The sequence below is a fragment of the Ochotona curzoniae genome, unplaced genomic scaffold (genome assembly GCF_017591425.1).
Source record: "Ochotona curzoniae isolate NIBS_2020 unplaced genomic scaffold, NIBS_Ocur_1.0 contig_1274, whole genome shotgun sequence".
In the NCBI taxonomy this organism is placed as follows: domain Eukaryota; kingdom Metazoa; phylum Chordata; class Mammalia; order Lagomorpha; family Ochotonidae; genus Ochotona; species Ochotona curzoniae.
This window is the reverse complement of record NW_024465023.1, coordinates 35,192,961-35,200,788: the sequence shown is the minus strand read 5'-3', so window position 1 is coordinate 35,200,788 and position 7,828 is coordinate 35,192,961.

Below are 7,828 nucleotides of genomic sequence, written 5' to 3'. Positions count from 1 at the left end.
CTGTCCATTGATTCATTCCCCTAGTGACTGCAACGGCCAGTGCTGAGCCAATCCGAAGCCAGGAGCCAAGAGCTCTTCGGGTCTTCCACGTAGGGGCAGGGTCCCAAGGCTTTGGGCCGTCCTTGACTGCTTTCCCAGGCCACAAGCAGGGAGCTGGATGGGAAGCGGAGCTGCTGGGATTAGAACCAGTGTCCATATGGGATCCCGGTGCATTCAAGGGGAGGACTTTAGCTGCTAGGCCACGGCACCGGGTCCTATTGGATTTATTTTTGAATCTTCAGGGTTTGCTGAGGTTTATTTACCAGGTTAGCTGTGAACAGCTGCTGAGTTTCCTCATTTTGAATCTGATCATAACTGTTTGCATAACATAGTACAGGCTTCTAAGAGCTCTAGGCTCATTGAACGACCATTATGTTCCTGGGCTTTCAGACGAAATTGAAGCTAATTTTCTTCATCTCTTACCTCCTCCAACTCTAAACTTCAGTGGAAGAATGATGAGTTTGTCTAAACTGGCATTTAGCAGATGGATTAAATGTATGCACCAGAAAACATCATCAATCATCTGTAGTCACCCTTCAGCTGACATTGCAGCAGAGCATTTAGTTCCCTCCACCCTCCTCCATACTTCCCTAATGTTATGGTTAATCATGACTCAACTTTGTAATGTTGCTGGGGAATCTCAAAAGGAACTTTAGAGGGTAACCACAGTTGTCTACTGTGTATACAAAAAAAAAAAATCTCCAAAGTAGCCCTTGGGGTCACATTGGATGTCTACCAGCCTCTTTTCTTCCTGTCAGTGATTTCCAGGGCAGATTCCGTGAAAGAAAGGCTTGAGCATCACAGCACATTTACAAGGCAGAACTCTTTCGCTGTGGAAGTGCTTGGCATAATATGGTTTTAACTTTTTTTAAGATTTGTTTCACTTTTATTGGAAAGTCAGAAGAGGAAAGACAGAGAGGAAGATCCTCTGTCCATTGATTCATTCCCCAAGCGGCCACCACAGCCGGAACTGAGCCAATCCGAACGCCAGGAGCGTCCTCAAGGTCTCTCACACGCAGGTGCAGGGTCCCAAGACTTTGGGCCGTCCTCAACTGCTTTCCCAGGCCACGAGCATGGAGCTGGATGGGAAGTAGGTTGCCGGGACACTCACTGGCGCCCGTATGGGTTCACGGTGTGTGCAAGGTGAGAACTTTAAAACCACCAGGCTACTGTGCCAGGCCCTATGGTTTGGATTTAAGGCAGGAGAAAGAAGGAAAGAATGGATGCCTGATTGCCTTTCTCCCACAAAATGCAAGGTCATGAATAGTCTGGTCTATCTAGAAAAGCTGGTACCTGGGGTGAAAGTTGTATTCTTAGAGACTGCAGTCAAAGCATAACCACCAACGTAGCATGCCAGGAAGTAAAATGAAGTCCAATCATCGATTCAATCACTGACAATCCTAAGGCCCAAAGAAGATCAGAAAAAAGACCAAGGTCAACATCACAGAGCCAATAATGTGTGTTGCAAAGGATCCGACTTAAGCAGCTGTGAGTTGGAAACAAGAATGAGGATGCCTCCAACGCATTCATGTGGCTTAGTGGCCAGACCAAAGACTGAGCATCCTTATCTCCAACACACAATGCTCTTCCCTGGACTTGAACGTGGACTTGAACGTGGAAGAATTTAATGTATTCTTGGGTACTCTTGAGATGGAAAGAGACTTTTCATAACTTTCAACCTGAGCCCTTTTCGCCGGATACTGAAGTTGGCCATGGTTATGATGAAAATCCAGACTTCTAAAAAGAAAATATGTAGCAAACAATGGTCTTGCCTAATTTCCCCTAATTCTTGACCCTTTTCACCCTGATCACCTCTGTAACACCATCAAAAACAAAATTTAAGAGCAAACAAAGAAACAAAAGAAAATCTGGACTTCTTTCATTCTACTCTCTAGTCCTCCATAGAAATTAGCAGGATCTGACACCTAACTAAAAGATAGTTTGCCCTCTAGGCAGATCAAGGCAGAGAAGTCAGCACTGGAAAATGAGGGAAGTTGCACAGACAGTGATAGCTGGAAACAGAATGTCATAGGTTTTCTTTAGTAATTGGCTACAGGTGGTTTTTTTTTTTTCTGGAATATGGTTGATAGAAATGGCCTGTGTGTGACTACTTTCTAATTATTCCTGTTTAAATTCCCATGTGCCCTCTAGAAATTTGTGCATGGATTCTGCCTACGTAGGCAGGCTGCTTGTGGTGTTCTGCAGGGATGGACTGTAATAAGAGCAATGCTATCATTATTGAGTGTTACACACACACAGGTTAAATATGTTACGCTTATTTCCAATAATAAGTGTAGCAGCTGAAGTTCTCTCTGGTCTCTGACGATTTTGAGTTTGTGTGTAACAGGTCACAAAAATTGGAAAGCAATATTTTCTAAGCAATATTTTCACTGCCAAATTCTGCTGTGGGTAGGGTCTCATCTGTTGTGAAGTTTATAGTGATTGCGTTCAGGAGAAGACAATATGAAGGACCTGTTTGAGATGAGAGTTATATATTCAGGTTTTGGTATCTAATTTCTTAGTCCAAACTGTTCAACTTACTACACAGCCTTGGGGAAGAAACCTAAGCACATTGTATTTAAGTTTTGTATAAAATGGAAACAAGAGCATGTACCTTTATGAACTGTTGCGAGGGTTAAAATGAACTTTAAATGAATTTTAAATGAAATTTAAATTTAAATGAAATGAAAAATTTTTTAAAGATTGATTTTTTTTAAATTTCTCAGCGTATATTCAGCATAAATTTTGTAAAATTTATTCCTATTAGACGTATTTATTTTTATTACAAAGTCAGATATACAGAGAGGCGAGAGGAGAGACAGAGAGGAAGATCTTCCGTCCGATGATTCACTCCCCAAGTGAGCGCAACGGGCCGGTGCTGCACCAATCCGAAGCCGGGGACCTGAAACTTCTTCCAGGTCTCCCACACGTGCAGGGTCCCATGGCTTTGGGCCGTCCTGGACTGCTTTCCCAGGCCACAAGCAGGGAGCTGGATGGGAAGTGGAGCTTCCGGGATTAGAACTGGCGTCCATATGGGATCCCGGTGTGTTCAAGGTGAGGACTTTAGCCACTGGGGCACACCACGGAGCCCCATAAAATGAAATTTGTATGCTAACCACAGTAAATGCTAATGGTAAAGAGTGCTTTATTTTGACTCTTTCAGATGTGTCTTCATCCCCCTTGTCCCCGCCCCCAGTACAGTATCACAGAAGGAAATACATCAAAAAGCATCAGACTACGTACAGGGCTATTAAGTCTTGGAAAATCGTGATTTTAAAGAACTTGGAACTCTGCCAGATTAGTTTGCCACAAAGGGCGGCGTCTCTTGTGAACAACTCTTAGAAGCATATGAGCAATTATTTGCATCTTTGGAGCCCACGCCCCTTGGGCCTGGCTCTTAATTTTGTACAGGTGCTTTTGCTTAGGAGCATCTGTTCCTTGCTCCTTTTGAATGAATACAGCTTGCTGCCTGCTGTGGAGGCATCCCTTCAGTTTCTAAATGGAACCCAGATGCCTCCTGGTGGGCAGTGTTGTTATACTACCAGGATGCAGAAATGCCTGTTGTCAGGAGTTGGCAATAAGAATCCGAGACCAAAAGCGGTTCTTCGGTGTCCTTGGAGATGTCAGGATTGTGGGATTTCAGGCACGAGTGGGCAGGACCGCAGTGAGATGTGCCAGAGGAAAGAGCAGGCACAACTGCCAGTGCGCTGAATGCAGAGCTCTGTGGCAGAGGTTCTAGAACAGAGGCAGCTTGTCACCAGAAGGGGGCAGAATCTATTCAAATAGCAGACTGAATTGACTCGATACAGACCTTGAGCTGTTGAATCACTAAATTGGCTATGATATGAATTAGAAGTAATAGGTGGCCTTTGCATATGTGAGGGAAAAAGCAAAGCAGCTAGATTCTAAAGTCCAATAGGGTGGCCAGCGATCCAAGTTTTCTATGACATAAGACTTTTTCATTTTTAAACCAGAACAGGCCTAGGAAAACAGGGGCAGTTTGGTCACCAAAAACGAAAATACAAACTGCTCTTCTTGGTGCTCTGCTAATTCACTGGGAATAGTGGGATCCATCCGATTATGTAAGAAGTCACATTGTAAAGTATCTTGAATGCTTTTAGACGATGGAGTAACAGCACCACATATTTTATTTCTCCAACTTTTTATTATGAAACTACAGTGAAAACACTATTAAATATTATGAAAGTGTAATGAAATACATCAAATGCTGTAGGTAATGCCCAAATGACCCACCTGGATCTTACAATTAGCATTTTGCTGCACTTACCTAATCATCCATCAATTCACCTAAGTAGCCAAGCATTTCAAAATTAATTACCTCCTACCAGTATACTACATCATTAAATATGGTTGTCATCAAAATTTACATGTATCTTGATTATAGCTTAAAATTGTTTATGGGGGAGTTCTTTCTTTTTGGATAACGTTTACATACAGTTAAATATAAAAATTTTAAATTTAGGGTCCGGCGCGGTGGCGCAGTGGTTAAGGTCCTTGCCTTGAATGCCCGGGATCCCATATGGGCACCGGTTCTAATCCCGGCAGCTCCACTTCCCATCCAGCTCCCTGCCTGTGGCCCGGGAAAGCAGTCGAGGACGGCCCAAAGCTTTGGGACCCTGCACCTGCATGTGGGACCCGGAAGAGGCTCCTGACTTCGGATAGGCATAGCATTGACCGTTGTGCTCACTTGGGGAGTGAATCATCTGACGGAAGACCTTCCTCTCTGTCTCTCCTCTCTGTATATCCGCCTTTCCAATAAAAATAAAAATAAATCTTTAAAAAAATTTTAAATTTATTTTTTTATTGCAAAGTCAGATACACAGAGAGGAGGATCATCCGTCCAATGATTCACCCCACCAAGTGACCACAACGGCTGGTGCTGTGCCAATCCGAAGCCAGGAGCCAGAAGCCTCTTCCAGGTCTCCCACATGGGTGCAGGGTCCCAAGGCTTTGCCCTGTCTTCAACTGCATTTCCAGGCCACAAGCAGGGAGCTAGATGGGAAGCAGGGTTTCCAGGATTAGAATTGGTGCCCATATGGAATCCCAGCACATTCAAGGGGAGGACTTTAGCTACTAGGCCACTGCACTGGGCCCAAATATAAAAATTTTAAAGCTACAATTCTCTAAGCTTTTAGAATCAAGCTTAGAGTATTATTTTACCCAAAATCCTATAAAATATAGAAAAACGCCACTGTGCACAAAATAGTTGACTTATGCCTGACTGATATCCTTTGAAAGGCCTACATATACTTACAGATCAGCACTTGGTTTATCTGGAATTCCCATTTGGGAGAGTTCCCACAATTCCATGCTAGGAATGTCTGACTGTATATTCAATATTTATGCAAATAATATAGCTTATGCTTCACGCTTACTTTTCTTTTGGAGGAATGAAATTTGTGTACATATCAAAAATACAGCTCTGTGACAAGTCTCCTATGACAGATCGCCAAATTATTTCTTTAAAGCCCCCAGGCCTTTAGACAAAACTTCATAGTTGTCACAGTTAACTGCTGGTGTAATCAAATGGACCCTGCAAGGCTCCACTGAGAGGACTCTTGGCAACTTAGATCTCATTTCCTGTGGAATTCACTGTACATGTATTTTCTCATTGCTGATTTTTCTTTGTAACCTCTCATTATAATAAATCATAGCCACCAGTAAGACTGCATGCTGAGTCCTATGAATCCTCCTATCAAAACACCTAACATGGAGGTAGTCTTCAGAATTCCCAATACAGGAATCACTCCAGACATTTTCTTGTATTTCCTTTCCTATTAATCCTCACTCCTAAGCCCCAAGAAATAAACATTGCTCAAATTTTTTTGACCATGGAGTTGTTTTGTCTCTTTTGTGAATTTCATATAATTACAATCACATAGTATATCGTCATATCTGGCATCTTTCAATCAGCATGTGTTTTGAAGATTCATCCATGTTAGTAAGTTTCTCAATTTGATTCTATAAACATTCATAAATTAAGTTTTAGTGGGTATATATTGCATTTCTCTAAGGTATGTGTCTAGCAGTGACAGATCTGGGTCACAGTGTAGGTGATTATTTTGTCTTTGAAGAAACTTCCAGGTCTCTTTCCAAAGCGATTATGAGCTTTTAAATTTCCACTAGCGCTGTATGAAATGATTGGTTGTTTCACATTCTTAGCAAAATTTGGTGTCATCAGTCTTTTTAATATTAGCAATTAGAGTGGGCGTGCAGTGATATGTATAGTCTGGTTTCATTTGCAAAAGTCAAATATTCTTAGTAAAAATAAAATAACTCATGAAACATAGTAAAATTTCTTCAGTTGTAATTTCTCCCACCTACCACAAATTTGTATCCCCCGATTATTTTGGATCCTGGGAAATATTTATGTGTTTATTCATCTGGGCATTTCACTAAAGGGAAATCTTTCCCAGCATGAGGATCCTGGAGTTGCATAGGGAGCAGCTCTCTCTCTCTCATCAACCCTCAGCAAGCCCTGGCTTTATTCTCTTATTCTGACCATTTCATTCAACCTCTATGAGTGGATACTTTTTGGAAGAAACATTCTGAGTCCTACAAATTGAGTTTACTGGGCCTGGCGCGATGGCGCAGTGGCTAAGGTCCTCGCCTTGCACGCCCGGGATCCCATATGGGCGCCGGTTCTAATCCCGGCAGCCCCGCTTCCCTTCCAGCTCCCTGCCTGTGGCCCGGGAAAGCAGTTGAGGACAGCCCAAAGCTTTGGGACCCTGCACCCGCGTGCGAGACCCGGAAGAGGCTCCTGGCTTCGGATCACATAGCATTGGCCATTGCGCTCACTTGGGGAGTGAGTCATCAGACGGAAGATCTTCCTCTCTGTCTCTCCTCTCTGCATATCTGCCTTTCCAATAAAAAATAAAATAAATCTTAAAAAAAAAAACCAAACTGAGTTTACTATAGGAATCATGGTCTCCAGTTTACAAATTACCTCTGCCATGACTATCCCTTTCAACTCCAAGGCTAGGAGTCAGTTCCAGTTCTGGAGAACCAACGATCCTAACCTCTTTCTCTTAACGATACAGACCACATAAAGTCTGTGACTTTATCTTTGTCACTTGTTGAATCTGAGGAGTAAGTGTGGGCATCAAGGTCTGGCATAAGGAAACTCTTCCGCTCCCTTTTATACTGAATCTATCCCCCTCACACCATGCCCAATACATGGCACTAGTTCAAGACACTTTTGTCTTTTCCATGGACTGCTGTAATAGCCACCCGAATTACCTCTCTGTCCCAATATCACCCTTTCTTCTATCTTCCAAATCGCTATGAGAAACTTATTCACATAATGACCGTTTCATGAGAAAATGAGCATTAAAAAAAGCAGGTACAGATCTCGGGACACTGCAAATGCAAAACAAATGCCAGCCATTGCTATTCTTTTGTCTGAGGCTCGGGTTCAAGGATAATATCAGAGGAAAAATTATAGATACCCAAGCAGTGGTTGTAGAGCACCCCTGGATCTCTGCCTGCTTAGCCCTGTGGAAGGCCATAGGCACATGGCACACCATGTCCCTGGAGGAACCTCCTGACAATGATCTTTGTGGCTAACCAAGACTTCAACCTGGCCTGTTCACTGAGCAGCTAAAGCAGCCGGCTGCTGCCCAGTCTCTCTTCTCTGTCCTTGCAGGAGCTGTGCTAGGACTTCCCTGATAAACAACTCTAGGAAGTTAAATGTAACACTTACCTTGTTTTTCAGACACATGTAACAAGTTTGCTCTGGACACGTAGCTTCCAGCCCAGGTGTTAGCTT